Consider the following 27,968-nt stretch of genomic DNA (forward strand, 5'->3'; position numbering starts at 1 on the left):
CCCCCCCAGACCCAAGAGGCACCAGTCACTGGGGCAGGGGGGGGTCCCCCATGTGCTCCATGGTGGACCCAGAAGTGGACCAGAAGTACTTCTGTTCCATTTCCAGATCTGCCACCAAGTGTGCGGGGGGGCCCTCCCCTCCTATGGGACACTTCTTCTGCCCATCTCAGCATTCATGAGCTGTGCCTGGTACCTTGAGTTATGTAAAAGAGAAACCCATAAAAAGCTGTGTCTATGGCTGAATCATCGACTCTCTCCAAATTGATTCAGAGACTCCCAAGTCAATTCGGAGAAATTAATGGATCTCCTAATTTGATTTGAATTTGGAGATATGGCCACCAAATCAGGCCAAATCTCCTCCAAATCAAATCAGTGACTGAAGCTTTTCACAGCCCTAGTGTACACCCCTACAGTCCCAGTGTTGCTGCACCATGCCAGTGGCACACAGTGATTTTTAGCCATTGCATTGCCATAGCAACATGCTATAGTGAGGGAGTGCATTGCTATAGTGACGTAGATGCAGTGTCACATTTTTTGCCCACCAATGCTACATCGCCATACTGCTTTGCTACTGCAACATAGCATCTTGTGTAGACATGCCCATTGTGGTTTAGAGCTGCACAAGTTCTAAAAGAGGAACTCCTGCCTCTTCTGCAGTCACTGTAAAGTTTGGCCATTGACTTTAATGGGACCTCTGACTCTAACAATGTCTGAATAAATTGAATATCACAGAACCCAGGCTAGCTGTGTAAGTCATAAAACTAATAGCTAAGGAGAAAAGTATTTCCATTCCCAGGGAAAAAAAGAAAGTAATTTTTTAATGTTGCTTCCTTAACATTTCAAATAAGATTTTAGTGGTGGTCAGAAGCAAGGCATCATTAACTTTCCTATCATTAAAAAGATGAAAGTGTGTATTGAATTGCTAGAAGGGATGCAGAATGATGCCTGGTATTGTAGCAGGCCACTAAGGTGCCTGCTACTTGAAAAGCAGGAATGGCCACCAGGTGCTGGTTGCCAAGGCAACCAGGAGGAGCTAGGGGCCCACACCTGCTCAGTCAACTGACCAGAAAGGGCAGGGCTGACTTCTATAAAGCACAGGCTAGAGGCTGAGAAAGGGGGTTCTTGGCTGGCATCCAAGGAGAAGGAGTGTTGCCTGACTAAGCAAAGGGGAAAGGCCTGAATGCGAGCTGTCAATTATGCTAATGAAAGATGGAGCACCCGCAGAGGGAGACTCAAAGAAGGTTAGCCAAGTGGTTTAGCTTTGTGTTATAGCCCAGGGGCTTGTGTTATTGTTTTGTTGCTGTTGTAAAGACCGGAGAACCGGGTGAGGCTATAAGGGGATGGAGGAGGCCTCATACAGAACCATGTCAGTGTGGGAGCCCCAGCCCCAGAGAGAGTGGGCAAGGTGAGAAGCCCCCAGAGAGAGTGGAGAGGGCAAGAAGGCATCTAATAAGACCAAAGAATGTCCAGTACATCCACAAGGCTTGGGTCATGGTAGAGGGGTGGTTGGAGCCACGCAAAGCCCGTAAGGCACCTGAACCCCACTCCAGAATATTTGCCCAGTATAGCACAGGAGAACCATGACCAGGAATACTAAAGGTAGCCTCCCTATAATTCACATAAGACCAAAGATGTGGTGGGTGAGATTGCAAGGTGCAGATAGGCCGCTGGGTGCGGTATAGAGGGTAACTAAGGGGGAGCATGGTGACCCCGAGTTCCCATCCTGTCATAGTGGTGCATTGGCCAGGAAACCCAGCCGTGTATGAATAAGGATCATGAGCAAACCCATGGGCTAGAGTACTGAAGGATGTAGTTTTAGAAAGGTAAGGGGACCTCAGCTTGTAAAGGTGGGCTGAAGGAAGAAAACCCATTGCCCAGAAGCTTCAGCAGCAAGACTTGAGGCCGACCCGGGCTGGTAGGGTCAGGATAGGAATGATGCTGGCAAGAAACAAGGGAAGTTGGAGACCCGGCAGCACTACCGGAGTTAGAAGGTAAGGTGAACAGGTGAGAAGGGGAACAGGAAGTAGCAACAGCTTTGGAAGAACCAGCAGAAGCAAGGTGGTGGGAAACTGGCCCAAAGCAGGCAGGAGAACAGAAGGAGTTGCTGCAGGAACTAGAAGCAGCAAGGGCTCAGATAGTAGTGCTCCACAAAGAAGTACAGGTGCAGGAGGACCGGGTAGGGGAGTTATATGAGGAACTACAGAGCTGGACACAGAGAGGTATAGCTGCAGAGAATATGATGGAAGAAATGCAAGCTGACATATTGGAGAGCCATAAGCAGGCCATTGAAACAGCTAAGGTGTTCCAGCAGGAGATAATAAGGATGAAAGCCTGTATGGCAGATTAGAAGATGCTGGGCAAGCAAAGGGTCTACCTGGAAGGGGAGTTAAAGGTAGAGAGGTTGAGAATGAGCAGTTGTGGACTTGGTTACAGACTGTTGAAGCAGACAAAGAGCAGTGGGTGGAACAAGTACGGACCCTTAAGAACTTATGGGAAACGATAGAGGTCCTTGAAACCCAACTGGTGGAGTATAAGGGGGCAGTTAAAGCTGAATATCAGGAGAGAGAAGTTTTGAAGAAGTCCTTGAAGGAGGTAAATACCCAACTAGAAAACACCCGGTCTGGGATTATGGAAAACATTAAGCCAGAAAAGTCCCCCAGAGACTTGGACCCAGAAGGCCCCAAGGAAGAGGCCGGACCAGAACATCCAGGGAGAGGTACTAAGGAGGAGAGTTCCAGAGGGGAAGAACCTGGAACCCTACAAAAGGAAGCTCTGCCAGCACTCCTAGAGGGGTGGAACCAGAAATGGGAACAATGGCAGAGCCATCATGCCAGAGAAATGAACCAACTAAAACATCAGCTGAGGGAATTATCCCTGCAAGTTAAGAAGGGAAATATAGTGCCTAGCCAGGGGCAACCTGGGATAGTGGACCTGGTAGAGGAGGGGATGACAGGGAAGGACGAACAGGCTCCCTCCGGGAGCAAGACTTCCCGCTCAATTGGCCAGGAAGGTATGCAAATGGTCCAGGGCCCAGGGCAATTAGATTCCATGACAGAAGCGGAAAAGGGGGAACGAGTAGACCCCAACCCAAGAAATGGGGTCAAGGGGCAAGAGAGAAGGAGGAAGAAACAACCACTAAAAAGGGGACAGGAGCCTGAGAAAAGACCACAAATCTATATTAGTACATCCCTAGACAGGTCAAATGGTGGACACTCCGAAACATTATTGAAGAGAAAATCGGAGGAGTGGCCTATGTGAAAATCTACAAGGGACTTGGAGGAAGGCCCACTGGTCAGGGAAAAGTGGAATTCTGGGGGGAAAACTATGCTTCAGGATCTCCAGGAAGCCCTAGAGAGGCAAGAGACCCCACAAGTCACGCGGAGGAGGAGACCGGGGTGGGCCAGGATGGAAGATAGACGGGCCAGAGTGGAGAGGGAAAAACAACCTCGAGAATAGGCCGGAGTTTAACTGACAAAAAGGATAATTTACCAAGGTTAGTTAGTGTGTGGGGACTTCCCGTTGCAGGGCAAATCCTGTAAAATCCCACACAGTGCACCTTGGGTAAAAGGCGGGTAGGAGGTGCCTTAAAACCTTTGCCTCCATATATTGAAGCAGTCGGAAAACAAGGGCCTGGACCTAAGAAGACAGCAACAGAAGATGTGCAGCGGATGAGACTCAAGACCCAGGCTGGTGAGTTGAAATCTTAAGGCGGGAGGTGTGTAGCAGGGCACTGAGGTGTCTGCTACTTGAAAAGCAGGAATGGCCACCAGATGCCAGTTGCCAGGGCAACCAGGAGGAGCTAGGGGCCCACACCTGTTGAGTCAGCTGACCGGAAGGGGCAGGGCTGACTTCTATAAAGCACAGGCTGGAGGCTAGGAGAGGGGGTTCTCGGCTGGCATCCAAGGAGAAGGAGTGCTGCCTGACTAAGCAAAGGGGAAAGGCCTGAACGCAAGCAGTTGGTTATGCTAATGAAGGATGGAGCACCCATGGAGGGTGACTCAAAGGAGGTTAGCCGAGAGGTTTAGCTTTGTGTTATTGTTAGCCCAGGGGCTTGTGTTATTGTTTTGTTGTTGTTGTAAGACCGGAGGACCGGGTGAGGCTATAAGGGGATGGAGGAGGCTTCATAGGGGAACCATGCCAGTGTGGGAGCCCCAGCCCCAGAGGGAGAAGGCAGGGCGAGAAGCCCCAGAGGGAGAGGGCAGGGCGAGAAGGCATATAATATGACCAAAGAACTTCCGGTACATCCACGAGGCTTGGATAGTTGGAGCCACCCAGAGCCCATAAGGCCGAGGTGCACCTGAGCCCCATTCCGGAATACAGGCCCAGTATAGGACAGGAGAACCGTGACCAGGAAGACTAAAGGTAGCTTCCCTATAATTCACATAAGACCAAAGATGTGATGGGTGAGATTGCGAGGTGCAGATGGGCAGTTTGGCGTGGTACAGAGGGTAACTAAGGGGGAGCACAGCAACCCTGAGATCCCGTCCTGTCACAGGTGTCATACTACAAAAACTGGCGGTTCTTCTAGTATGCTTCTTAGAGGTACAATCACATTAAAGATCAAGAAAACACCATGTCTTTGGCAACACAATAATTAACACTTGGATGATAATTACTGCATCTTCTCCTGTTTTCTGTGTCTAAAATCATATGTGCACTGGTCAGTCTTATTTCTTTAATTTTGTCTTAGGGCAGGGAATTAACTCCTCTATACTTATCATAAGAAATAAACACATGTTCATTATCTCAGATGTAAGGGTTTTGTTTTGTTTTGTTTTGTTTTGTTTTTTATGGATAACCACTAGCTCATATAACCATATATATCCTCCACGCCAAAAGGAATATATCGTCCATAGAAATACATAGAAGAAAATAAATAGGTAACATATATGAACAGGCCATGGAATATTTATCTCCAGTCAAATTTACCAATAAAGAATGAGAATAGAGTCTTAGGTGGCATAAATCTGCATCATACCCTAAAATAAGTGTAACTGTCACTTTATCCTAGAATCTAGCCATGATGCATAATTTATAATGGAACAAGACTTAGAAAAAATGCAGTCAGCCTGGATAATAAGAATATGCAGTAGGTTGTATTTCTTTAAATGGTTGCCTTTATTAATCCATGGCAGTTCATAAAAATCTGTACCCTGGCATTGTGCAATCATTTCCAGTAGTAGTAAATCAATTTATATTAGACAAGGATCTACCCCAAATGCCCTAAATTAAATATCTGTTGCTACTGTTTAAGCAAATATTTCAGCGATGTCAAGCTTTTATTATGTAGAAAAGTCAAGACCAGGATTCTCACTTGGTGAAAACTGGTGTAGCTCAACTATATCAGGCGTTTAGGTTAAACTGGACTAAAAAAACCCAAAAAACTCCTGTGACATTAATTAGCAGTGTTTTTGACAAGTGCACTTTCATGAAAAAGCCACTTAGCTTTCAGTAAACTACACAAAATATTTTTCTCTTCTGTTCACTGAGAGTGAACTGCTAGTGCCTTAGTGAAATGGGAAGCAACTAAAATTTTTAATGTTTGTTAAGTGCCCAAACCCTTTCTCAGAAGACCTCCTGAGTAGCTGAGATATGACCTTGCCTACCTGTCCGGAAGGAATATTTTTTTTTAACCTCCTTCAATTTCAGAATAAAATCTTACCACTATATTTCCAAAAGCCAAATGTAACCTGGAAGGAGAGTCAGATCTCACCCTACCAAAGATCATTCTTGGGTTGTCCTTGCAACTGAATCTTTATCTATATGGGTAACTCTTACAAAAATGAAAATATGCAGGAGATTTTCACTAATTGTGAATAAAAACTGATTTCCACTTTGGTTGTGGTCCCTTACATCTCTCCAGAAAGGATTGTATCCCCCTGGTTAACAAGGCTATGTATGTGCTTAGCTGCCAGAGATGGGAAAAATTGTCCCAGATCTTCCTGTTCCCTATAAGTAATGGAGCCTAGGATTCCAGGGAGATACACATTGACAAACCACATTTCCTCAAAATTAATTATGTTTTGGAGGTATAATGATGGAATCATTGAAATATAGAATAGAAGAACCACTCACTTCCACTCCCCTCACCCCCTGGTTTCCTCACTTTCCTGCTCCCCCACCGCCAGCTCTGCACCACATGGCTTCTGGCTGCATGGCCAGACATGGGGCTCAGGAGGAGCTGGTGGTCCTCCCCTACCTCCCCCCCTGCTTCTTATCTGAACTTCCTGCTCTGGTGCAGGCATGAACAGTCCCACAGTCCCAGGCCAGAAGCCCCTGCTAGGCAGGGGCTTGAGGGGCCCTGCTGATGCAGGAGCCTGCCATCACTTCCCCTCACTGCTAGTGCCCCTGGCTCCTCACATCTTTCACAGGAGCCAGGGGTAGATTAATATTATTTTTATGATTTTTTTAGGGGCCCCACAGGGTGAATCCAGTCTGCAGGCCTCATTTTAATCTCCCCTGACCTAGTCAGTCCTTTCACTGCCTGAGTCAAGAACATGCTGCAGGTTTTTCTACCCAAGGTAGAGAACCTCGCATTTTTCAGTATTTAATAGTGTCAAAGAAAAATCTTTGGTTTCAGATGCTGATGGCAAAAAGGTCAAAAGACTAACATAACATATTTCATCATTATAGTTCTGTAACCAACCCCCACCCCGCCTAAATGTAAAACACATGTGCAGTCAATCTCGCATGAAACCTAAGAACACAGAGTCTGTTCACAGTCATGATTGGCAGTCCTATAATTATTCAAAGTTGGTGTGTTGTAATAGGCTACATGGTAAACTATAACTTTAGAAAGATTTTCGCCTTCTGCGGAGACCTCCATGCACGCCCAGGAGACATAGTCAGTGATTTGGCCAGTCGCTGACCTTTCCCCACTTACGGTAAAAGTTTTCAGGTGTATACATTCTGCCGGCTCGTTCGTTCTCGCCAAGAGCTCACAGAAAACTTCAGATCAAAGTTACCTGTATGCTTTGCTTAAAATCTGCACCACGTAGTTTGTAATCTGTGCAGTGAAAACATCTGCAAGCTGAACTGAACAGCTCAACTTCTCGTTCTACACTGCGCAACCACAACTTCCTCCCTAAGCTACAATCTCCTGTAGTGTAAGTAAAAATAAACTTTCTGTATAATCAAGACACTTTAAACTTCCTGACTCCTCTTGCTTACCCATCTACCTAATTACCTTACCCCACCCACGTCCAGCCAGTCGTGCCGACCCAGGCTCACAGGTCAAGGGTGCACCGGTCCTCGGACATGACAAATAGCATCAGGTTCTCATCCGCCCATTTGCTGAGCCTGTCAAGGTCAGCCTGGATTGCCCTCCTGTCTTCAGGTGTGGATGCTTTATCCCAGAGTTTGGTGTTATTGGCAAACTTGGCCAGTCCACTTCTGATTCCAATGTCCACATCATTAATGAAGATGCTGAATAATATAGGCCCAAGGACAGAGCCTTGAGGGACCCCACTGGTCACAGTGCACCACGACAATTGACTTCCATCAACCACCACCCTCTGGGTATCACCATGGAGCCAATTCCCCAGCCAGCAGACCATGGTGAAGCCGAGGCCACAGTTAGCCAGTTTGGCTAAAAGGTAATCATGGGATACCAGATCAAAGGCTTTTTTGAAGTCAAGATATATGACATCAATCTCTTCCCCCTTGTCCAGGTGATAGGTCACGTGATTGTAAAAGGAAATAAGATTGGTCAAGCAAGACCTACTTATAACAAACCCGTGCTGGCTATCCCTCGGGATTTTGCCATCAGCCGGTCTGTTGAGAATGGTCTCTCTGATAATCTTTTCTAGGATCTTCCCCGGGATAGAGGTCAGGCTGATGGGTCTGCAGTTTGCTGGATCCACTTTCCTCCCTTTCTTGAAGATAGACACCACATTGGCCTTCTTCCAATCTTTGGACACTTCACCAGAGCACCAAGAGTTCTCAAATATCTTGCTGGGGCTGAGGTATGATGCTTGCCAGCTCCTTGAGTACCCTGGGGTGTAATCTATCATGGCCACTGACTTGAAGGTATCCAGCCTCTCCAGGTGTCACTTCACAAGATCAGCATTGATGGAAGGTAATGAATCTCCCTCACCCAGGCCTTCCCATCCCATAATGGGCAGGGGCACTCCATGGGACTGGTGAAAGACTGACACAGTTAGCAAGTTGGCTTTTTCCTGGGCATCAGTTGTCAACTGTCCCATCCGGGTTAGCAGGGGTCCAGTTTTGACCTTGCTTTTCCTATGGCTCCCTACCTATCTAAAAAAGGACTTTTTATTGTCCTTGATACTTGTGGCTGTTAGGGTATGATATGGATTTTTGTTGGGGTAAATATGAATTTTGGGACTACTGAGTGTGCAGCTGAATGAAGGCTTTTTCCTGTGTCTCAGCAAAAAGCTGCTGGTAACAACATTGGATGATATATTAAAATATAACCTCAGCAAAAGCTGGTGGTCACAAGGCTATCTGATGTATTAAAAGCAAGTACCTTAGCTAATGTTTATTTAAGTAGATTCTTAAGAAAAGAATGGGGTGCAATGTGCATGATGAGTTAAACAGCTGGTGTCAGGAGACAAAAGCAAAGATACAGCCTTGGAGATGGAGAAGTTCAGCAAGAAAACCAGCAAGAACCAGCAAGAAGTTGCTTAGTGATCAAATGAAGATAGGGATCAAAGTGTTATGCATGCGCTCTTACCAGACAGGCACATAAATGGATGAAATGCATAGGCAATACTATGCTAAGGAAGCAAACAGTAAACAGGGGGGGAGCTTGAGATAGGAGGAGAAACGGGTGGAACCAAAGGAAGGTTATAGGCAAAGTAAATGTTAATATGTATGAACCAAGGTATATAAATGTTGGAAAGAATTGTTGTTCAGCACAGGTCCCCAGTTCATTGTTTTTTGGGACCCTTGTCTGAAGCTGTCTCCATTCTGAATAAAGCTGTTGTGAGCAGGGGAGTGTATGCTTAGGGGCAATCAACATGGGTTCATTAGAGGTTCATTACAGGCAGGTCCTCTCAGACCAACCTGGTGGTCTTCTATGACCAGGTCACCAAATCCTTGGACACAGGTGTCATGGTGGACATAGTCTTTCCGGACTTTAGGAAGGCTTTCAACACTATTCCTCACCCCATTCTCATTAAAAAATTAGGAGATTCTGGTGTCAGTGCCTACACAGTCAAATGGGTTGCCAATTGGCTGGAGGGCTGCACCCAGAGAGTGGTGGTGGATGGGTCATTTTCGACCTGGAGGGATTTGGGCAGTGGGGTCCCCCAGGTCTCAGTCCTCAGGCACACACTGTTCAACATATTCATCAGCGACTTGGATAAAGGGGTGAAAAGCACCTTGTTCACAGATGACACTAAGATGTGGGGAGAAGTGGGCACGCTAGAAGGGAGGGACAAGCTGCAATTGGATCTGGTCAGGTTACAGGGGTGGGCGGATGAGAATAAGATGGGATTCAATACTGACAAGTGCAGGGTATTGCACCTAGGGAGAAAGAACCAGCAGCATACCTACAAACTAGGGAACTCCCCTCTCATCAACACAGAAGCAGAAAAGCATCTTGGAGTCACTATTGGTTCCAAGATGAACATGGGCCACCAATGTGAGGATGCAGTCAGGAAGGCTAACCGCACCTTGTCATGCATCCATAGATGCATCACAAGCAGGCCCAAGGAGGTAATTCTCCCTCTCTGTGCGACACTGGTCAGGCAACAGTTGGAGTACTGAGTCCAGTTCTGGGTGCCACACTTCAGGAGGGATGTGGTCACCATTGAGAGGGTCCAGAGGAGAGCAACTCGCATGATTAGGGGACAGCAGGGCAGGTCCTATGAGGAGAGGCTATGGGACCTGAACCTGTTCAGTCTCCACAAGAGAAGGCTGAGGGGGGATCTGGTGGTCATCTATAAACTGGCCAAGGGAGGCCAGCAGGCAATGAGAAAGACCCTGTTTCCCCTGAGCAGTACTCGGAGTAACAAGGAATAATAGCCATAAGATGACTGAGAGTAAATTCAGATTAGATATCAGGAGGCACTACTTCACAGTCAGAGCAGCTGGGATCTGGAACCAACTTCCAAGGAAAGTGGTTCTCGCTCCTACCCTGGGGGTATTCAAAAGGAGGCTAGATAGACACATTGCCGGGGTTGTTTGACCCCAGCATTCGTTTCTGCCCATGGTAGGGAGTCAGACTTGATGATCTTCTCAGGTCCCTTCCAACCCTACCAGCTATGAGCAATGTGTGCTGGTGTTTTCTCCATGCTGTGCTCTGGCTAATGAGTACCAGGATCCATGGGTAATTGGATCATCATCTCCCTAGTTGTTGGACGCCACACGGAGTCGGGGTCTAACAGTTGGAGTCAGTCGCAGCCTTGGCTTTTCTGGTTCGCGCTCTGCAGGTTCAGATCAGTGCAGAATATTCCTCCTTGGAGGTGGATCCCATCCTCTATACTTTGTAGGCCTTTTTTTTCAGATGCAAGAGGCCCACTTGTTCCCTGCAGAGCCAAGTTTGCCACTATGCCCTTTTGCTGCTTTTCCTCTGAGATGGAATAGACTTTGCTTGTGAATCCAGGATTGCTCCCTTGAGGAGCAAACACTCTTCCTGAACTCCCCTCCCTTTTGGATCATGGTCCCTTAGGGCCTCACTGACAAGTTTCCTAACCTTGTCAAAGTCAGCTTTCCTGAAGTTGAGGACTTCTGTATTGCTGACTGAGTTCCTAGCTTTACAGCAGATGGTGAAGGTGATCAGCTTGTGGTCACTGTCACCCAACTTCTCGTCTTTTGTTAGTTCACTGATAAGGTCATCCCCCATTGCCAGTACTAGGTCAAGCAATGCTTTGCCTCTCATTGGCCCATAGACTTATTGTGTCACGTAGAGCTCATCCATGCATGGGAAAGCTTTGTAACTGTTCAGATCTGAGATACTCGTAGAGAACTTCTTTCCTCTGCCCATAAGGTGGGTACCATCTCTTGCGTGTAGACTGTGCCATTAAACTTCATGCCAAGACTGAAGAATCCAAAATCAGCACAGTGACACCATCTCCAAAGCCTTCAGTTGATTCCCTTGATGCACTCCCGCCTCCAATGACCATGGCCTCTAACTGAGAGGATTGAGGAGAAGACCACTTGTGCACCTAGGAATTTTTCTTGGATTATACTCAGTCCAAGGAAAATGTATGATGTTCATTGTTCTCACATGGTACCAAGTATAAGGTATCATGTTGTAAAGAAACAGTCTCTTTATAATCATATATTGAACATTTTCATGAATGCTTCTTAACTAAGAAAAATCAGCAATCAGTATAAGTCACATAAATAATACTGAATGTAAAACAACAAAACTCCAATGGCATTATGTACTGTCACCAAAAGTCTATTGGGGCATGCAGGTTTTGTTATTTTATAGGATTAGTGCCTTTTAGCTGTGATTAATAGGACCTCATTTTATAGAGGCACATTATCACCTCCTTCCCCCTTTGGGTAAGATAGACATGCCTCTAAAGCAGAACTTCAGGTTACCATTTTGCTGGTACTCTTTATCATCTGGAATCAAGGATATAAATGATTTATATAGAAAAAGATGGATGGGCTCTTTTGTAGGGCTATTGCCATGCTGGGGTCATATGAATATAATTTTACTATTATACATCCGTTGTCTTCTATATAGCCTTTCCAATATGGGGGAAAAAGCAGGGTTTAGGTAGACAATTTCTATGTGGGTTTTCTGGAAGGCAACTACACTCAGTGTTTTTTCTATCCTTACTTCCCTCTAAATTGAACTATTCTTGCTATTGAACTGAGCTTTTTATCAATAAAATCCCTCTGTCAAATATACTCTGAATTACTTTTCTAAATTCTTGGTTTTTCAGTATGACTAGAATATATCTATATTTATATATATATATATATATATAAAAAACAAGGATAATCTGAGTGATTCCCACTAGGGGTATAAACAGGCCAAGAAAATGTGCAAATGATGTTATCTTATTTTTTGCTTATTATGGCAGAGAATTACACCAGTTTAGTTATGTCTATATGTATCCATCCCAGAGTAGGCATTTTCTAAAAGCAAGCAAGCTATCCTGTCCAGAAATGGATCCACACACTTTGATTCCTGGTTGCCCGAAGTTTTCACTTTCAAGTTGTATCTTTAAGTTTATGTACTAGAGTCTTAGTGGTTCAGAATCTTGTCAAAGTAGCAAAAGACCATTTATTGGGGGAGTTGCAAACCATCTCAGCTGTCACTGAGCACATCTACATGTGTAATTAGTATGATGTAATTAACTCTGGCACAGTTCACACCGGAGTCAGCTGCTCCCAGGCACAGTATTTACACATGTGCTTGGGACCACAACACACTGAGCCAGGGTGGAGAAGCCCCAGAATCTGGGTGGCATCATTGGGGCACAAGGGAGGGGCTAGCTGGGGCACAAGGATGCTATACTGCAGGATAACCCAGCAGACAGCCCCTGCACTTTAGCAACCTTGTGCCCCAGCCAGCCCCTATCACAGTCTACATGTGCATTTGATCACATGTAAATACTCTGCCATAAGACATTTCTGTCCCTGACAGTACTATGTTATGGCAAAGTTAATTAATCTACCAGCCCTAATCTCTGCACATGTTTGGACTATGACACTTTACTACAGAGCTAATTAGCCTACTCCACTGTAAAGCACATGTGAAGATGCACTCATTATGTGGTTTTACATGTACTGCTAAAGTTTCTGATATCTGGTAACAATAGCAAACCTTGCCCTTCCATTTGAATATCATTTTGCTAGGCTGACATCAGTGTCATCTGTGTGTATGACACTGCAGTGCCATCCTGTCAACTTCCTCAAATTGTCGCTCACAAAACTTGTTATATCTTAATTTCTTTCCATTGTGGTATTTTGTTTTTGTTACAAGGGACATATATTTTGCTCAGATTGATATCCTAGTAACATTTTTTTCTCACAGAGCTAGTTTACTTTCTGCTACTCTTGGTAGGACAATTGGTCAATAGCTCACCAGCCAAAATGAAACCTAGGACTTTGGGAGCAATTGGTGCTTTTAATTGGTTTAAAAAAATTACTTTACTAGGAGGAGGTCTGATTCATTCTTTTTGTAAGATTCAGCAAAATTCATTCAGTTGCTGTACAGGGATTTCATTTTTATGTGATTTATTTTTTGGTGGTATCTGGTGTTGGCCATACTCAGGAACAGATCCATGGATGGTGCTGGTGCACTTGCATGCTGTTTTGATTCCTGGTCCACCAAAAATTTAAAACCAACTGCCTGCAGCAGTGAGGGAGTTGAGTGACTACATTAAAACCTATCTAATTCCTTCTAAATTCTTTATTCCACAAATGTTAATGACTCTCTTTCCTCATTAATGGTCTTGATGTTGCACAAATCAAGTCTAGCCTTTCTTCTGCACATCACAGAATCATAGAAAGTTATGGTGGGAAGGGACCTCAGGATGTTCTCTAGTCCAACCCTCTGCTCAAAGCAGACCATCCCCAGTTAGATCATCCCAGGCAAAGTTTTGTCTATCTGGGTTTTGAAAACCTCCAAGGATGGAGCTTCCACCACCTCTCTGGGTAACCTGTTCCAGTGTTTCATCACCCTCTTAGTGAGAAAATTCTTCCTACTATCTAACCTAAGCTTCTCTTGCTCCAGCTTGAGACCATTGCTCTTTGTTCTGTCATCTGCCACCACTGAGAACAATTGAGTTCCATCCTCTTTCAAACCTCCCTTAAGGCTGCTATTAATTTCCCTCTGTCTCCTCTTCTCTAGACTAAATAATCCCAGTTCCATCAGTCTTTCCTCATAAGTCATGTCCCCCAGCCCCTTCACCATTTTTGTCACCCTTTGCTGGACTCTTCAATTTTTCCACATCCTTTCTGTTGTGGGGGGCCCAAAACTGAACACAGTACTTCAGATGTGGCCTCACCAGTACTGAATAGAGGGGAATAATCACTTCCCTTGACCTACTGGCAACACACTTATCAATGCAGCCCAGGATGCCATTAGCCTTCTTGGCAACAAGGACACACTGTTGACTCATATTCAGCTTATTGTCTGCTGTAGCCCCCAGATCCTTTTCTGCAGAGATGCTGACCAGCCAGTCAGCTCTCAGCCTGTACTGGTGCATGGGATTGTTCTGTCCTAAGTGCAGGACTTTGCACTTGTCCTTGTTGAGCTTCATGGAAGCTTTTGGCCCAATCCTCCAATTTGTCTAGGTGACTCTGAATCCTAGCCCTACCCTCAAGGATATTTACTTCTCTCCCCAGCTTGGTATCATGTCCAAACTTGCTGAAGATGCACTCTATGTCATCTTTGAGGGCGTTGATGAAGACATTGAACAAACCCAGCCCCAGGAGTGAGCTCTGGGCAGTGGTGTACCATGAGTCTCTGGTGTCCTGGGCCCAATGCCTGCATTTGCACCCCCCCAAGGGATGATCCAAGCAGAGTCCAGGGCCCCCTCTTCCACCCCACAGCACTTCCATGGGGAAATTTACACTGTGGCACATCAGACATCAGGTGAGGGGCAGTGGCCAGAATTTCCAGCTGTAACAGGTAAGCAAACATCCAACCCACTGAGCAAGTGGATGGACCAGACACCAAGTGTAGGAGGTGCTGTGGCCTCTCAGCCAAGCTGGAAACCCCCCAGGTCAGGACCTGGGGGCCATGGCCCCCTCTCACCCCACTCTGTTGCTATGCTACTGTATCTGGGGCACACCACTTGATACCAGCTACTAACTAGACATTGAGCCATTGATTACTAATCTCTGAGCTTAATGCTCCGGCCAGCTTTCTATCTACCTTACAGTCCATTCATCCACCCCATACTTCCTTAGCTTTCCTGGGAGAATATTGTGGGAGACTGTATCGCAAGCCTTGCTAAAATCAAGGTACATCTGCTCTCCCTGCATCCACATAGCCAGTTATCTCATCATAGAAGAGAATCAGATTGGTCCGGCATGAATCTGGGCTGACTATTTCTAATCACGTTTTTCTCCTCCAAGTGCATGGAAATGGATTCCTTGAGGATCTGCTCTGTGATTTTTTCCAGAGACTGAGGGGAGGCTGACTGACCTGGAGTTCCCTGGATCCTCCTTTTTCACTTTCTTAAATATGAGTGCATGTAAATCCACTGTTTGTTAGCTGCTTCTCCTAATGCAGCTTCTATTTTACAGTCTTGAAGACTGTTTTAAACTCATTGCCATAAAGTTATATTTGTTTTTGTATCAATCTTAACCTAAATAATATAGCCCTAGGCCCCTAGCATATTAGTAAAACTTCTAGTTCCTTTTTACCTGGAGAAAAATATGTTCTTATATATGTTGATACATTTTACCATGTGCACCCTCCCTATTCATGATCCTAGATCTGCCCCTGATCCTGACCCTCTGTATTTGGTAAGGAGGTACTCTACTAGCTGCTATGTGAACAACCTTGAAATAGCTGCATGTCTGTCCATTCCTGATTCCAATGTAATTTACATACAAAACATTGTAAGTTATTTGTTTAGAGAAAAGCAAAAACATTTCCAGATTCTGAAGAAGAAAATGATATCTAGCTGCTGTTCACAAAATTAATTTAGGTCCTGATCCAATGTTATTTACCTGGAGTTAAGAACCTTAATATCTTTGTGAATCTGGGCCTTGGTGCTAGTAAAAAACACACAGGGTGAAATCCTTCTCCACTACAGCCTATGACAAAATTCCATTTGCTTGTCATTGACCAGGGATTTCAACCTCAGATGAAATTCTGAATGTGAAAATGGATGAATCACCAGCAAGGTTATGGAGCCTGCAGTTAATTTGGCCCACAAACCTTTATTCCTTAATGTATGTGCTTTTCAAAAAAAATAAACAATTTGTGAACTGCGTAGAGTGTTCTGAAAATGGCAAAGTTAAAAATAAGAATTCACAAAGGGCATATAATCTGCTGGAAATAATCTTATTTACAGCAGGAGACTGGATATTCATCACATTAGACTGAATGTGCTATAAACTAAGTTGTTCGCAGTAAAAATCTACAGTGGCAAGGTACCTGCACAGTGGTATAGTAGTAACAGCATAATAAGGTGCTATCCTCTATAGAGAGTTGCTTTCAAACACTGCACTGAGTTTGCATAAATGCAGGATGAAGACAGAATAGATTACAAATATCTTTCATATGTGGGGTGTATCTTTGTGTTCTACAAAGTAATGTATACTGTCAAAGATTAGAAGTATTGTGTAGGCAAACAGAGCAAACATATGCTCAGCAGTACCTCATGCACATACAACCTTGCACAACAAAATCTGTTCTGCAGAAAGAGAAGGTTGCCAAGGTACTGGGTTTATTTCATTATCTTTTTTTTTAATCCTGTGAAATCTTTAATGGAGGGAAGGATCACCCCATGTTAAATGTTGCTAGGCATCCTAAGTAACAGATCAATAATCCAGTAAATTTGGCAAATTAGAGCTAATTTGTAACATAGGTGGAAGCTGGAGGAAGAGCTGAAAGCAATGGTTGGGGTTGAATTTCTGCTAAACAACTCTGAGACAAATAAAGGAGTAATCTGTTTAAATGAATACTTTTCCAAGACTGTTTCTGATACTTACATAGCAACAAAAAGTAGACAATATGATTACGAAGAGAGATTAGACCAACATTCAGGGTTGAAAGAAAGTCATGAAAAGAAGGAGAAATGGAAAGATTCCAGGGTTACAGAATGATGTTTCAGGTTCATAACCAACAGAACAAAAAGCAATGAGAATGTGGGGAAGAGAAAACACAAGTACTTAATGAACTGGATTCTGTGTCTGGAGTAAGAGGTTGATTATGGAGACAGCAGAAGATTCTAAGAGTTGAAATAGGTAACTTATTGAGAGAAGTGGTGTTCATTGGTATAAGGAAAAAAAAAATGAATTATTTTCTCCAAGTGTTCCCAAATGAGAATGGTAACTCAGAACCAAAAAAATGTCCCAATGGAGAAATATAACACCAAGAAAAAATGAGGCTCATGGTCAAACAAGGAGTTAATTAAAATATCTGAATTTTGGTAAATTGCCAACTTGAGATATGATAAATCTTAGACTTTACAATAAGTGGCCAGAGAGATAAGGGGCACGTCCAGATGAGCACGCACATGCCTCTTGCCCTGTCTCAAACACTTTAGAGATGGGTCAAGAGGCACATGCAGGAATGAAAATACATCCCCTGTGCTGAAAGTTGGCAGCATGAGAGTGAAATTAGACCCCCGGATATCCAGGGGTCTAAAAAAAATGGTGTTAAAAAAAGGAGGGCAGGAGTAAGAGGCAACTGGAGGCTAGGTCCTCCACAGAGATGCTCTGGCTGCCAGAGCACCTCTGTCATTGGCCTTTGCTCTGGTGCTGAACCATGCTTCAGTGCTGGTAAGTGAGGAGTTGGGGGGGCTGGAGGAGGGGGGAGAGGACTATGGGGAGGACCCCAGCTGGCCCTGCCCACTCCCCCTGCCCTGCACCATCCCTTGCCTGCCCCACCCCGAGGCCCCCAATCCCTTCTCTGTCTGGAGCAACACCCCTAGCCCCCAGACCCTCCCTGATCCCTGCCTTACCTATCCCCATCCCCCCTGGGTCCCTGAGGCCCCCAATCCCTGCCCCACCACCGCAGCATCCCCACAGTAAAAAAACCCAACAACCCTCCAGCACTTACCAGCAGTTCAGCTGCCATCTGTGTCACTGGGGCTCTACCCACACAGCACGGAGCAGAGGGAATGCCCCAGTTGCCCCAACCAAGGACCTCCTGCCCTCCACTGCCCTGTGGTGCCCAGGGGGGCTCTGCAAGGAGGCTTCACAGGCCCCAGAGCCCCTGCTTCTAGGGTAAGTAGAAGGATTTTTTTTTTTTAAGTGATGGTGCCTGGGGTTGGTAGGGCACAGCCATGGGGGCCTGGGTGTATAAGTGCAGGATGTGGCTGGGAGGGGCAGCCATTGGGGGGACTAGGAGAGCGGAGGGTGGGGCTCGGTTGGGTAGCCATCCAGGGGCTGGGGTGGGGCATGTGGGCCATGTAGCAGAGGGGTGGTAGTCCCTGTGGGGTCCATTTGACCCCTGCTGGGGGGCTGTGGTCCCTGTGTGGGGGCTGTATCCCCTGTGGGAGGGCAGCAAAATATATATTCATATATTCATGAATTCATGAAGCATGTATTTAGGGTTCACTTTATTATTATGATAGAGACACTGGTAGGCTTTCATGTTGCTTTAACACTGTAGATATATCAATAAAACATTGCCCAACTGATCACTGTCTCTGTCTCATTCTTTCTCTGTCGTTATAGTGGGCTTTTGTTTTAATTACGGAGGAACATGGATTTTGGGGTATTTTACAGAGTGACTTTGGGGTTTTGTTTTTTTTTATCAGGGATTTTTCAGTTTCCCAATAAGGAACACCAGTATTCCTGCTAGGGAGGCCAGTGGCAGAACCCTGCCTACTCAGAGCTGGCACCTTGGACCCAGCTGGCTGTGGCTGACCTCCTGGCCAAATGAGAACAGGAGGACATGCTTTGACAGTTTAAAGCAGGCCACCACACCCAGAACATCTGGTCAATAGCTGTCCAGGTGACTGGGCAGGGGGCACACATGGCAGTAGTGCCACACAGAGACCAACTCTGCAACCACAGCCCGCTGGAAGTTGGCCCAGAGGGGAAGATGCCTCTACTGGCTCTGCAGTCCCCATCCAGGTCTGGCAGGTGTGCAGCAGGTCATAGCCAGGCAGCATCCCCCACTGCCAGACTGCTGCAGAGGGTAAAGGGTGCAGGGAACTCTCAGGGCTGCTTCAGCAGTCCAGATGGCACAAGAGGTAGTGTCCCCGGGTACCAATTGGCTGGGCCCCAGAAGCTCCTGAGAGTGAATACCCCTGAGCTACTTACCAGGGCAGTTTTTTATGCTGCTGGGGCCAGGACAGGGAAGCTTTTTATAGAGCTGGGAAGAGCACAAGTGCTGGCTCAGGGCTCCAGCTCGTCCTGTCTGTAGATCCAGGAGGAGCCAGGAAGGGTTATTTTGCCCCAAGTGGCACAATTTGCTCCACAACAAAGTGCATGTCCAAGCACGTGTGCTGAGGCAAAAAGCCCCAGCTCAGATTTGCACCACTTCTATTTGAGCTGTTGCAAGCGCATGTGTTTGCATGTGTGGATGCACCCAAGGAAGCCTTTAATATGTTCACAGCTGGGATGAGGTGGTTTAATTGCCCATTATACTATCATATTTCATATAGTGGAGGCATAAGATGTCCTTTCAAACCAGATCATCAAAACAATATCACTGTTTTTTATTGGAAAAAATGTAAAGCAAGGATAGTTTGGAAGAAAATTGATATAATACAACGTGTAATTGCTTTAAGGAAAATCCTAGACTCTATAGACAAGTATATTTTGGGTAATAAATGTAGCATATAGCAGAATCAGTAGCCAGTCAAAGAATTGGGCATTGCCAAGACAGCTGAGATTTAATGTAAGGAAAGTGCCTCTGGATTCCCTAAATGGGAGATCATGTCTAACGAATGTTATTGAATTTTTCTTACTACTTTAAGTTACAGGGCACATACCATGTAAGGACTCCTTTTAAATGGCAACTGTGTATTCAATTATGATACACATTAACTACCCTATCAATATGCACAAGTGCATGATTGTTTGTGTACTCTAAATTAAATAGTAGTTTATAAGGGAATTATTTTTGATTTAATACACAGCAGACTGGAAGTGTATATAATTACTCTGGGCCTGATCATCTCTTTCTGAAAGAGGTAAATCTAGAGCAAGACATATTTGTAGAGATAATGCAGTCTTCTTAATTATTTCAGTGATAGATCAGTGTTTTGTTCCTCTCAGGCTATGCCACAGGATGATTTCCTATGAACTATGGAACCCAAGGTTCTCCACATGGCACTCTGACTTTCATCCAGAGTGCCATGACACCCTCAGATGACTTGTAATCCTTTTAAGGTTGTTGTATGGTCCTTTGCAATGTTAGCACTGTTAGATATGCAAACATGACTCACAAAATAAACCCAGAGATTTCAAATAGGAACTTATAAGGTTCAAAATATTCTAAACTGCTGTGCTGTTTCAGCATTCTTTGCAACAGAACAATAGTTCTATTTTTAATTTTTTCCAAAATGAAGTGAAAACTTAGAGCCTGAATTTTTCCAAGGGGTGCTTTGAGTTTTCTAAAAAGTTGAGAAGTGTCCTATGGTGTTCTGGGCTTCCCTTAGGGCATGTACAGATGTTCCATGTAGATCAGTCTAAGTGAATGTAGATTAATTTAAACCTGCAACTGTAGATCATTGTCCTGTAGCATTTCAGTGTGGTTTGTGCCCAGAGCATGGAGGTACATTAGCACTCAGCCCACTCTTGGGTGCTCTGATCAAGTGCCCAGAATACCCTACCCCTGGGCTTTCCCAGAGCCCCAGGAGCATGGCTCCTCTCTCCTCATCCCTGGCTCAGCCGCCTCCCAGCCACAGGAATTTGGGAGGATAAGGGAAGCATGGTAGCTCTGCCCACCACACAGGTCCTAGGATCCAGGCACTGGAACCCCAAGGCTGTTGCCCCATACCTGTTTTCCTGACCTCTGATCATGTGCATGGCTCTCCTCTGGACTCTCTCAAGCTTCTCCACATCCTTTTTGAATTGTGGAGCCCAAAACTGGATGCAGTACTCCAGTTGCGGCCTCACCAAGGCCTCACAAGGGGAGAATGACGTCCCGGGATTTGCTCGAGAAGCATCTATGGATGCAAGCCAGCGTTTTAGTCGCTTTACTAGCCGCAGCATCACATTACAGGCTCATGTTCATCTTGTGGTCAATGATGACTCCCAAGTCTCTTTCTTCTGTAGTACTATCCAAAGTAGCACCACCGAGCCTATAAGGATGCTGCAGGTTTTTCCTCCCAAGGTGGAGAACCTTGCATTTTTCGGTGTTAAACACCATCGGGTTCTCGTCCGCCCATTTTCTGAGCTTGTCCAGGTCAGCCTGGATCACCCGCCTATCTTCTGGCGTAGATGCTTTGCCCTAAAATTTGGTGTCATCGGCGAACTTGGCCAGTCCACTCCTAACTACAATGTCCACATCATTAAGGAAGATGTTGAACAGTATGGGTCCCAGGACAGAGCCTTGAGGGACCCCACTGGTCACAGGGCACCACGATGAGTGACTGCCATCAATTACAACTCTCTGGGTCTGACCACGGAGCCAATTTCCCAGCCAGCGGATCGTTGTGGAGCCAAGGCCACAACTGGGCAGTTTGGCCAAGAGGTGATCATGGGATACCAGATCAAAAGCTTTTTTGAAGTCAAGGTATATGACATCAATCTCTTCTCCCTGGTCCAGGTGGTAGGTCACCTGGTCGTAGAAGGAAATGAGATTGGTCAAACAAGACCCACCCGCAACAAACCCATGCTGGCTATCCCTTAGAATGTTAGCCTGGGCCAGTCCATCAAGGATGGCCTCCTTAATAAACTTTTCTAAGATCTTCCCCAGGATAGAAGTCAGGCTAATGGGCCTGTAGTTAGCCGGATCCACTCTCCTCCCTTTCTTGAAGATCGGCACCACATTGGCCGTCTTCCAGTCTTTGGGCACTACACCAGAGCACCAGGAGTTTTCAAAGACCAGTGCCAGGGGCTGGGGTATGATGCTTGCCAGCTCCTTGAGTACCCTGGGGTGCAGATTGTCAGGGCCGGCTGACTTGAAGGTATCCAGCTTCTCAAGGTGTTCCTTCACGAGGTCAGCATTTATGGAGGGTAGGGGATCCCCATCACCCGGATCTCCCTGTCCCATAGCAGGCATGGGCATCCCATGGGACTGATGAAAGACTGATGCAAAGTACCTATTTAATAGGTTGGCTTTTTCCTGGGCGTCAGTTGTCAGTTGCCCCATCTGGTTTAGCAGGGGTCCAACGTTGCCCTTGCTTTTCCTCCGGCTCCCCACATATCTGAAAAGGGACTTTTTGTTGTCCTTGGTGCTTGAAGCTAGTTGGAGTTCAGTTGCAGCCTTGGATTTCCTGGTTTGATCCCTGCAGGACTGGACCAGTGCAGAATAATCCTCCTTGGATGTGAATCCCGTCCTCCATCCTTTTTACCCACAGGAGGTCCGCTAGGTCCCTGGAGAGCCAGGGGGGCTGCTGTGCCTTCTTGCTGCCTTTCCTCCGTGTTGGAATAGATTTAGCTTGTCCGTTGAGGATCGCTTCCTTGAGGAGCAACCACTCTTCTCAAACTCCCATCTCCCTGGGGTCATGGTCCCTAAGGGCCTGACCGACAAGCCTCTTGAGCTTGTCAAAGTCGGCTTTTCTGAAGTCAAGGACTTCTGTGTTGCTGACTGATTTGCCAGCTTTACGGCAGATGGTGAAGGTGATCAGCTCATGGTCGCTGTCACCCAGCTTCCCATCGATCACTAGGTTGCCGATTAGGACGTCCCCCGTAGGCAGTACCAGGTCGAGCAGAGCTTTGCCTCTCGTTGGCCCATAGACTTCTTGAGTCAGGTAGACGTCATCCACACACGAGAGAAAGGTTTGTGACCGCTCAGATTTTGCTGAGTGATCCTCCCACGAGATGTCTGTGTAATTTAAGTCACCCATGACAACCAAGGTCCTGGAGCAAGTGGCCTCAGTCAGTTCCCGGGTGACCTCCTGGTCAAGCTCAGGACTTTGAGTGGGAGGTCTGTAGTAGACTCCCACCGTTGTGTCCCCTGTGCCATATTCCCCATGAATTTTTACCCAGAGGGTCTCTGGCTGTCTGTCCATGCTGGTTGCCAACATCAGCCTGGAGGGACATGTAGCTTTCCTTCACATAGAGAGCTACACCCCCACCCCTTTTGTCAACACGATCCCTCCTGTACAGGGTATAGCCCTCTATACCCGTGGTCCAGTCATGGGTGGAGCCCCACCAGGTCTCCGTTATCCCAATGATATCATAATTCTTTGCACTGAGCAGGAGGATGAGCTCCTCCTGCTTGTTGCCCAGGCTCCTGGCATTAGTGTACAGGCAGGTAAGTGTCCCCTTGGGGGCTCCTGCCTTGCCCACAGATTGTGCCAGGGCTGAGGCAGGGGTGGGCTCCCTTAAGTGCCTTGGTCTGCTGGCTTTGCAAGGGTTGCTCAGCAGGCCAGCAGTGGCAGTAGTCCCCCCATCCCCCAGCTTGGTGGAGCAGGTCAGCCAGCCTGGCTGAGAAGAGCCTCCTCCCCAGGGGGGAGAGATGGAGGCCATCTCTTCCCAGAAGCTCGCTGGCTCTCTCGCCAAAGAGCGGGCTGTGGTTATGGAAGCCAAAGCCTTCCCGATGACATCAGCTTCACAGTCTTTGGTTCACTGCATGGATCCTCCTCTCCCTCCTCAGCCCATAGCCTGAGACTTGGAGGATCAACAAAAACACCACCTGAGCTCCCAGACCCCTAAGCCCAGATCCCAAATCCCTGTAGCGCCTCATGACCTGGCTGGGGGTGCTCCGAGCTGTGTCATTGGTGCCCATGTGAATAAGGAGCATGGGGTAGTGGTCTGGTGGGCCGGAGGAGCTGTGGGATCCTCTCCGCAATGTCTCAGATGCGGGCCCCCGGGAAGCAGCAGACTTCCCGGGCTATGGGATCGGGGCGGCAGATTGCCCCCTCAGTCCCCCACAGGATGGAGTCTCCCACAACAAACACCTTTCGCTTTGTCTTGGGGAGAGTGGGGGCAGTAGCTGTGGTTGAGCCTGGGTTGCCTGTGGGAGCTGGCAACTGAGCAGGCTCTGCTGGGGCTGCAAGAGGTGCAAACCTGTTGCTAAGCTCCGGTGAGGGGGGGGCCTTGGTGCGATGGGCTTTAGGGCCCTTGACCACCTTGGTCCATGCCCCTGACTGGGCAGAACAGGAGGTCCCAGAGTCCTCCTTAGTCCTGGAGGGAGACAGTGTTCTACCCTGCGGCTCCTGGGGGAGAAGGGCCTGGCAGTAGGAGTCTACCTCCTGCTCGCAGTTCCTGATGGTGCACAGTCTCTGGACTGAGGCCTGGAGCTCCTCCAGCTGGTGTGCCAGAGACCCCAGTAGGGAGCAGACCTCACAAGGGGAGGTGGCCATACTCCCAGGACCCAGAGCCTGAAAAAGGGACAGGCAGTCTCCGCAGCCAAGAGCCAGGGGCTCCATCTGCATGGAGCCTGGAACCATGGGCTCTGTCTGGGTGGCCGTCTCTGAGGTGCCCGATGGGGGGGCCATAGAGCCCGAGGGGACCCGAGGGGTGCGGCGGGTGCCCATCCATGTCATGCCTCTAGTAGGCTGGCTACGGCTGCGGCTGACTACTCTGGGGGGGGTGCAGGTAGGGTCTCGTGCCCTCCCATGCCCTCTCCTGCATGAACTCCATGCTAACTCGAGCACCTGTTTACGCAGCCTGTTCATGCGGCTCCGGTCACATGGCTCCCTGAGGGGCTGGGCCAAGTAGGGGCCTGGGCAGGGGCTTGACCCAGCTGGGCTTCACGCAGCTGCCTCATCCCAGGGAGTGAGGAGTTAACCCCTTCCCACCATGAGCCTGCTTACCTCTGGCTGTGCTGGGGGTCAACAGGGGGCTCTGCGGGTGCTGAGGGGGTGTCTGGGGGGCTTCGGGGGAGCGGGGGCGCAGCGGGCTTCACCCATGTGTCTCTCACTGCTCCGGAGCCTAACTGAGTTTTTTTTTTTTCCCCCCTGTTTGGCGGGGCCTTTTAAACTGCACACATGCGCAGTGGGCCTGCCGTCGGGGAACGCTGTTTTCTCAGGCCAGGCGGGCCCTGTCCAGGATTTGGGGGGCCTTGCCCTACAGGAAGGGGACTGGTGAGTACACCACTACTTCTCTTCTCTCCCCCTGGGGGACTGGGCCAAGTAGGGGCCCGGGTGGGGGCTTGACCTGGCTGGGCTCCACGCAGCCGCTGCGTCCCAGGGAGCAAGGAGTTAACCCCTTCCCACCATGAGCCCGCTTACCTCCGGCTGTGTTGGGGGTCGGCAGCGGGCTCTGTGGCTGCTGAGGGGGTGTCTGGGGGGCTTTGGGGGAGCGGGGGTGCAGCGGGCTTCACCCGTGCATCTCTCACAGCTCCAGAGCCTTCTCTCACCGCTCCAGACTTCAATGAGCTAAGAAGAGTAGTCAGGGAAGCACTGAGGTCCCAGAGGGGAGGGGAGCCAGGTGTCGAACGAGAGTGGTCGCTCCTTACAATGATGATCCTCCAAGCCCAAAGGGAGGTAATCCCAACATGGATCAAAGGAAGCAGGAGGGCACATAAGCCCCCATGGCTCACCAAAAGCATCCAAGAATGTCTCCTAGCAAAAAGGGAGGCATACACCCAAAGGAAGGTGTGGCGAAATGCTGGGCTAGCAGCTGCAGCTCCGGCACCGCTTAGGGGAGCCGCGGGCTTTGCGGAGTTGTGCGAGCGTGCGACTTGTGGGGCGGAATTGAGGTAGCTCTTAGCCGCCCTTGAGGTTCACCAAGTTGGCACAAGTAGATGACTTAAAGTAAGTAGTTAGTGTCTCTTAATCTATAGGGTGTCCGTTGGTTCACGAGGTTCCAGAGCCAGCCCTTGCTTTCCAACAGTGGAGCTAGTCCAAAGCTAGGTGCGGCTGCCGACTCCTTAAGTCCCAGAACTGGTCAACGGCTCATTTAGATGGAATGTTAGTAATAAAAGTTATTACAGAGTAGATATAGGATAAAACAAAAAGATTTTATTCACTCACCTGGCCTCACCCTCTTACGAATAAGAGGGGAGGCTGGTTGGAATGAAGTTGCAGTAAATACAAGTATAGAGAGCGTAGGTATGCTGTATAAGCTACGATGAGAGGCAGTCGAGAAGTGGAGTCTCCGATGTTTCTTCAGTTACAGTATGCTGGATACTAAAGCGGTCTGTTGGTTCACGGGGTTCCAGAGCCAGCAGCTGCCGGCTCCGTAGTCCCAGAACTGGTCAACAGCTCATGAATGGGTTATTCTATAGGGTGTCCGTTGGTTCACGAGGTTCCAGAGCCAGCCCTTGCATTCCAACAGTGGAGCTAGTCCAAAGCTAGGTGCGGCTGCCGGCTCCTTAAGTCCCAGAACTGGTCAACGGCTCATGAATGGGAAATACAAAGCAATACTGTAACACGGTGAATCGTTGTCAGTTGTTGGATTTCTGAGGCCTTTGTTTTCGCTGGGATACGCCCAGACGGGGAGGCTGAGAACCGGTCTGCGGGATGATCAGGCCCACAGAGTTTTCCAGTTGTCGTCTCTGCTGCTTTCTGCTTTTTTGCCTCTTTTATAGATGTTCGTTGGACTGCCTCTATAACACTAACTATAATACACAGATAGGATAATTTTCTTTTACATAATAGTTACTAGGCAGATTTTCCACACAAGTTTTGTTTCTGTAATACTGACACTTTTTAGATAAGAGGTAAAATTTATAGAGTATAGGTGTGGGGCCTACTGCCAGCAGAGCATAGTACCAGGCACTTGTTTAGACTAACAGTAAAACTGCAAGGCAATAAAAAGCGGTACCAGGCACTTGCTTTGGATAACAGCACAGGCCTCAAGGTTACATAAATGTGAAAGTGCCACACAGCAGTTATACAAAAAGGAGAAAATAATATAAAATATATGCTTTATATAAAGATAATATAAAACGGTTATATGCTAAATAATATAAAATAGTTACAGAAGGGAGGGGCCATCACCAAGGAGGACTATACTGCAGTTGCTCAGGGATGCAGCGGGGCAGTCAGGAAGGCCAAGGCGGACATGGAACTGGGACTAGCTTCCCAGATTAAGGACAACAAGAAGTCCTTTTTTAAATACATAGGGGGCAAAAAGAAGGTTCCGGGTAATGTGGGGCCACTGCAGAACATGTTAGGAAATGTGGTCTTCACACCAGACGACAAAGCCAACATATTTAAGGATTTCTTTGCCTTCATTTTCCTAAGCAGGGACCGGAACAGTCACCCCCCACACTGGGCCCCCCTTAGATCCCAGGGGAGGTGCACCTAGACCAAGGGTTAGTGAGGAACTAGTTGTGGAATGTCTGGAAGGACTGGATGTATTCAAATCAGCTGGTCTGGATGATTTCCACCCTGGAGTACTGAGAGAATTGACTGAGGTCATTGCAGGACCCCAGCACAGCTTTACAAGCACTCATGGTGCTCTGGTGTGGTGCCAGAAGGCTGGAAGAGGGCTAATGTGGTTCCCATCTTCAAAAAGGGGAGGAAGGAGGACTTGTGAAACTATAGGCCAGTTAGTCTTACCTTGATCCTGGGTAAGCTTTTTGAGAAAATTATTCTGGTGCATATCCATGAGGGGCCAGCAGGGGAGATTATGCTCAGGGGCAACCAACACTGGTCAGACCAACCTGGTGGCTTTCTATGATCAGTTCACCAAATCCTTAGATGCAGGGGTAGCAGTGGACATAGTCTTCCTGGACTTTCGGAAGGCCTTCGACACTGTCTCTCACGCCATTCTCATGTAGAAACTGGGGGGCTATGGTGTCATCACCCATACAGTCAATTGGGTCACCAACTGGCTGGAGGGCCACACCCAGAGAGTGGTGGTGGATGGGTCATTTTCAACCTGGAGGCATGTGGGCAATGGGGTTCCACAGGGCTCGGTCCTCAGTCCCGCACTGTTCAACATCTTCATTAGTGACTTAGATGAGGGTGTAAAAAGTACCGTGTTCAAATTTGCTGATGACACTAAGATGTGGGGGGATGTGGGCATGCTAAAAGGAAGGAATAGGCTGCAATCAGACCTAGACAGGTTACGGGGGTGGGCAGATGAGAATAGGATAGGATTCAACACTGACAATGTAAGGTGAGGCACCTGGGGAGGAAGAACCATAACCATACCTATAGGCTGGGGAACTCCCTTCTTATCAGTGCAGAGGCAGAAAAAGATCTTGGAGTCATCATTGATGCCAAGATGAACATGGGCCAGAAGTGTGGGGATGCAGTCAGAAAGGCCAGCCGCAGCTTACCATGCATCCACAGATGCATCTCAAGCAGGTCCAGGTAGGTCCTATGCAGCAT

Source organism: Crocodylus siamensis, chromosome 7, assembly GCF_052110815.1.
Source record: "Crocodylus siamensis isolate JL-2025a chromosome 7, ASM5211081v1, whole genome shotgun sequence".
Classification (NCBI taxonomy): Eukaryota; Metazoa; Chordata; order Crocodylia; family Crocodylidae; genus Crocodylus; species Crocodylus siamensis.